This window comes from Notothenia coriiceps, unplaced genomic scaffold (assembly GCF_000735185.1).
Source record: "Notothenia coriiceps isolate Sejong01 unplaced genomic scaffold, NC01 NC01_scaffold00028344, whole genome shotgun sequence".
NCBI classification, from domain to species: domain Eukaryota; kingdom Metazoa; phylum Chordata; class Actinopteri; order Perciformes; family Nototheniidae; genus Notothenia; species Notothenia coriiceps.
Genome location: NW_011361045.1, coordinates 6,053 through 12,247, shown reverse-complemented (window position 1 = coordinate 12,247; position 6,195 = coordinate 6,053). Strand labels below are relative to the sequence as shown.

At 43.3% G+C, this 6,195-nt stretch overlaps 1 protein-coding gene across 1 annotated transcript in view; it reads left to right on the top strand.

Moving 5' to 3' along the window:
• Positions 1-2,467: 2,467 nt before the first annotated feature.
• LOC104958107 (phospholipid-transporting ATPase IB-like) overlaps positions 2,468-6,195 on the top strand; it is a 9,774-nt gene continuing 6,046 nt past the window's right edge. The window contains exon 1 of the mRNA XM_010785815.1: positions 2,468-2,736. The gene's annotated coding sequence lies outside the window, so the exon portion shown is untranslated. The remainder of the gene's footprint in view (positions 2,737-6,195) is intronic.

Genomic DNA, 6,195 nt, shown 5'->3' with positions numbered 1-6,195 from the left:
CGATAATTTTCGGCGGCCGAATATTCGGTGCATCCCTACTCGTTAGCTTACTGCTACAATTAGACACTGCGCCCTGCCCACTCTGTTGCCAGATTTGAGAGAAATAACCAGGTCTATGAAAACAAGCCCCAAAGAAGCAACACATACATGATGTTGTGTAATTTGAAACCAAAAATAAGGCCTCAGGATGACTTTAAGACTTGAACATGGTCATTTTTGTTTTGTAACATTGAATAAAAAAATTAAATAAAGTATTTAAAAAAAATCCCGATTTTTCTCCCGATTCCGATCTTTTGAAAATCACGTGATCGGATCGGGACATCTCTATTCCTACATCCATTACATCTTAGCAGCAAATATTGTACTTTTTACTCATTACATTTATTTGAAAAGTTACTAGTTTAGTTTTGCAGGTTCATTTAATGAATACAACAATTAAATCCAGTAATAAACTTGAACATACTATTATGGATGGAGATATCGGGCAATATACAAAGTAATCAATGTTATCTATTCCTTTTAACAGCTGCAACATTAATATGAAACGCACTTGAATGCATCACTCATACTCCAGTGATATAATATATGGCCACTTTGGATTTGGTACTTTTTGATGCCAATACTTTTGTACTTTTACTTTAGTAACATTTTGAATGCAGGACTTTTACTTGTAACTGAGTATTCCTACTCTCTGGTACTTTTACTTAAGTACTAGATCTGAGTATTTCTTCCACCACTGAACACCAACCGCCCCAAATGCTGTGTTTTTACACAATAATCTTTCACTTACATGCTGTTTACTTTGCATTACGCTGCTGAGGCTTTCTGTGTGTATTCCTCTGTGATGAAGCGAGGACAGGCAGGACTCAGTTTTGTCACATTCTCATCTCCAACACTTGCACAACATGTACACACACAACCCCTGTGCACTTACATACAAACACACACATGTTTCTCCCCTCTGTGAAAACACATGCACATCACACACACATAGTCACTTTGAGTTCCAGGACTCTGACAACCTGTAATCTCCTTTAATCCCTTCATTATGTTTTTGTTTTCCTTTCCCCCTGTTTGGGGAAAAAGGTGAATGCAAACAGGAATTCCGGCGCACAAAGAAAAACACACCGCCTCAGGCTGAGAAAACAAGAGCAGGGAACTTTTTTTTTTGTGTTGGGGAAGAGAGGAGGGACACTTGTGTGCATGTGAGCATCGCTATTTGGCCAGAAGAAGAGAGGTGTGTGTGTGTGTGTGTGTGTGTGTGTGTGTGTGTGTGTGTGTGTGTGTGTGTGTGTGTGTGTGTGTGTGTGTGTGTGTGTGTGTGTGTGTGTGTGTCATGCTGTCTCTCTGCGGGTCACTGACTCTCAGGTCCGACGGCCGCCAATAACCCGCTGTGTACATTCTTCAAATCTCCAAATGTTTGTCCCTTTCATGTCTCTGAATGTTTTGCTCTGTGTATCTGATGGCCTTGTGTTTAGTTGGATTGGCTTTGTTTCCACAAACAGCTCCTGTTATGGGGAATTTAGTTTTGCGTCAGTCCTCATTTATTATGCGTTTAAGCTGAATTCCACATGCTCACCAAACAAAGCTGTCCCCTGATGGACGGCAGATGAGCTGTTGCAATAGTGTTTGACATTTGATGGATAGAGCATCTGTGTTGGAGTAGCTTTAACCTGGACTCACCTGGAGATCTCCTTAATGTATAGAGCTCTTAGAAACATAAAAGCCAGAGCTTAGATTTAAGTCCTGTTAACCACTCTTTTCCCAGGTTTAATGACGACCCCTATTTAAAGCTAAAAGTGTATTTCTTGTTGGAGAATCATCTGGACCACACAAGGCAGGGATGATACATATTGAACCATTTTAATGCTCCATAACATTGGGGCCGTGGAAATCTTAATTTCAGCAATCAGGTGTGTGTGTGAGTGTGTGTTAACTTGTAGCGTGCCTGCTCCTCCACCTGGAATTCATTACAACTCCGGGGGATGTTTATTTTCTCCATTAATCCGTGTTCCTCTATTATCAAGAGCTGCCCCCAAACTACTGCCCTGCAGGCACGCTGGCATCTACACACACAGATATACATGATGCCTTTAACCGCATCACAACATTAAACCTGCACTTTTATCTGTTTCCCCCTATTGTGTGTGTGTGTGTCTTTGCATATGTTCTGTAGTGTGTTGTAAAGACTTCACATTTGATGGTGGTTCAACGTGCCCTCAGGTCTTTTAAGCATGTTGTGATAATGTCAAAAAACCTCTGTGAACTTTATACTGGCATTCTTCATTGTTTCGTGTATACAGAAGCGAATTCTTCCCCCAGATGAAAGCAGCTCGTGGAACCATGAGCATATGTCTTCCATTTACCCGCCGTGATTCTGACCTTTCCTACTAATGTGTGTGTGTTTTTGATGTGTACTTTCACCGCTTTATGAGGCCGCAGTATCTGCAGGACCTGAACATGCACTCACTTTGAGGGATGTAGCCAGATCGAGTCATTTTCAGGTTCAAGGAGAAAGGAAGAACTCAAACCCCCCCCTCTGTGTTTCTTTGTCTCCTCGCAGGCGACCCGAGCCAAGCTGACCGCTCACTGCTCGTCCCTGGGCGACTCTCTGGGGAAGGAGAACGAGCTGGCGCTGATCATCGACGGCCAGACGCTGAAGTACGCTCTGTCCTTCGAGCTGCGCCAGGCCTTCCTCGACTTGGCGTTGTCCTGCAAGGCTGTCATCTGCTGCCGGTAGGGAAGACTCATCCATCACACACAGAGATTCACTTACATGAGCAAGCTTTGGTCATCCACAGGGTATACACACACATTTTGGAAGTCTGAATTCACACCAAATATACAATTCAGTGGTTTTTTAAAGAGGCCTTTTTACACTTTTCCTTTCCTGTAACTAAACAAAAATAGAGTCTGCAGGAAGTCTAGACAAAAGTCTGGAATTGTAATCCATTAAAGGGTCAGGCACCAGTTGTTGGATCAACATTTAGAGATACACAGGATGATTTATATGTGGAAAACCCCCTCTGTGCAGAGAAAATGTGCAGGCTCCAAGCAAATTAAAAACTTTTAAAGCAGTATTTTAACATACAAAGTCTTTGCCACGCAGACCCTTGTTTGGTGTGTGTACCTGCGTGTGTGTGTGTGTGTGTGTGTATGGGTCGTTGGTTGCACATGGTCGGCGTACGATAAAAGCCTTTCCACTGCACAGCAGGACGAGAGTAACACACTGTATGGAAATGTCAAAGCAATGACTCACTAACGGGTGGCACCCCAGGAATGGGCACCAACACACACTCAGACACACACATTGTCATTATACTGTACATTTCCGTTCATACAAAGTGCACTCTGTTCATTGAATGTTTACTGCGTGTTCCCTTTTTTGGTCATGTTCCACTCCGGCACCAGCTGTGATGTTTAACAAAAGACTTTCCACACGGCTTTTATGTGTGTGATCGTGCTCGTGTGTGCGGCCAGAAGGGAAGTCATTGACTCTCCCTTACATATCCAGGCCATATCCGGACTCAGTCTCTCAGGCCTTGTGAACAGCCACTTGCTTCCTTTCCTCTTTCCTTCCCTCCATCCCTACTCCCTCCTCCCTTTCGCTGAACTGCTTCATGCTGGGATCAAACATCAATGTTTCCAGCTTGTGCAAAAGAGGCAAATGTAGGTATTCGCATGTAAAGGAGCGTACTTGAGATTATTATAATATCCTTGATCTTTATTAGGGTGCCTGAGGTTAGATTTTAATTTATTTGACATCCCACAATGCCTTGGGAGGTCCTGACCTGCACTTTGGGAACCAGCGCTGTAGGTGATTCCCAATGTAAGTGTGCCATAACACCGTTAATAAGGAGCCTGTGCATAATGAGCGTTAGCTTTAAGACTTAAAAGGATCGCACCTCCTGTATGTGTTGTTCCGACATTTGGGAATGTGTGTTTGTCTCGGGCGCACTCGTACGCTTGGCTTCCTGACTTCACTGTGCGCTTGTTTATAGGAGGATTTAGCGGCTGCTTATTTTCTGCTCAGTTCCACCGTGAAGAGCACTGGGAGCCTTTCATCTCTCCAACGCCACTTTACACAATCCCAGACTCTGTGAGCGGTGTTTAGAGCAAAGGTAGAGCGGCGGGGAGGCGGAGAGATAAAGAGAGATTTGTGGTCGGAGGCCAAGAGACTCAGGCAGACACACTCTCACACACTTTAGCAACAAAGGGCAGAGGTTGATCCCATCCTTCTGCAAGAATCTGCTGAGGTTTTCCCCTTTTGGCTCATGGGGGGAAGTGAGTGTGTTTGTGCGTGGGTGTAAATGTGTGTTTACGCACACGCCTATGTATGAATACTAAGCAGACCACCCAGCTCTGTGATTCCAGCTTGACCGGCACATGATCCTTCTTCCATATTCATAGAAGTGTGTGTGTGTGTGTGTGTGTGTGTGTGTGTGTGTGTGTGTGTGTGTGTGTGTGTGTGTGTGTGTGTGTGTGTGTGTGTGTGTGTGTGTGTGTGTGTGTGTGTGTGTGTGTGTGTGTAATTAGATTTTGTTATATCTTTATCAAAGCGCCTCGCTGCATTCTGTTTGCATGTGACTCTCCATGCAGCTGCACATTATTAGATTTTTGTAATATCATTATCTGAACACGGACGAACATGGCAGGGATTTAATGCAAGACTAGAGACACACACACACACACACACACAGTCACTCCTCTTTTTAGGAACCGTTTTGAAGTATTGTCCACACAAAAGCCCCGTGTTGATACTATCACTATCACCTAATACATCACTGAGGCTCAGGTAATTACTATAATCACTGAATTGTAATGTAAATATTTAACACCTGGATTTATGCTAATCTCTAGTAATGCAGCCAACAGGCAAATGGCCTACTGTAACTCAACATGACGTAACATTTAGGAATGAAATACCTCATTTTATATACACTTTTAACGTTTATCTCATACTACGCATACCGTAAGACTCTACAATTGCATGTCCTGTACTGTGGGAAACATAACTTGCTTTGTTATACAGGTGTAACCCCACTCCCAGTATCACATGTCTCCTCCTTTGTTGATATATGTGATTTCACAGCGCAGTGCAGGTAGTAAGAACAAGGCTCACTTAAGCTGTGTTCATGTGAGTGACAGAGAGTAGCAAAGCATGTTATGAAAGGTGAGCTGGAGCAATTCACGTATATTTATCTCTTTTGAAAATCACTTTTAAACAGGATTGTATAAATGTCTTAGTAGCATGACAAAACGCACGGGGATCCGATCAAAAATTCTGAATTGCTACTTGTTAGGGAAATAATTGTCCTAGACTCCTAGATATGACGTGCATGACCAACCCTGACGTCTGTTATGTCCTTTAAGGAGGTAGGCTGCTTCAGCCATAAAGTTGTTGTTCCCATTCTGTGACCGGGCAGCCCTAGGTCACAGATGGTTTATTGTTGCGGGTGCACTGGGAAACTTCCTTCTTTGTGTTTGTGGACTCCAAGGTGTGAAATCTTCGAGGCCATAAGTATTGGACGCAAGTGACTCAGTGTTCCCAACTGTTTAGGCTATCTTCTCAAAATATGTTGATCACTCTCTGTGAAACCAGTTCAATGGGCTAACGAGAGAGAGAGGCGCTCCAGAATTGACGTGGCAACTCTACCGTGAAGTCAGAACCTCTGGCTCTTGGACTTGTGATGTGAATTCTCCGGACGAAGCTCCTAAATAAACCATCAGTGTTTGACATCAAAGCTCCTGCTCTTCCCGTGTCTCCTTCATGAGTCGGTGACTCCCACTACATTGCTACACAGAAGTTTCCCCCACACTACTAATAGAACTTGTGGTATTGTTTTCAAGGTCAAAACATTCAAATGTGATATTGTCATATTAACATACAGTGTAGAAATGGAAATGAAATTCTTCTGACCTGAGCTCCTCCAGCAATGCAACAAAAGAAACTTATACAATCCCATATGATACAGAAACCATTTAAGGGTTAAAGTGGTTAGAAAAAATAGATTAAATCCTGAGGACGACCATGTGATTAACAGCTCATGTTCTCACAGGTTTATTCCATGGCAGCCGGTTGAAGAAAGTAATAATTGATGTGAAAACCACTTCCTAAACCTCCAAACAGCAAACCAACACCAGAGGCCGTGGGTTGGAGCCGTGTGTTCTCATATGTCTGCAGATGTTACACAC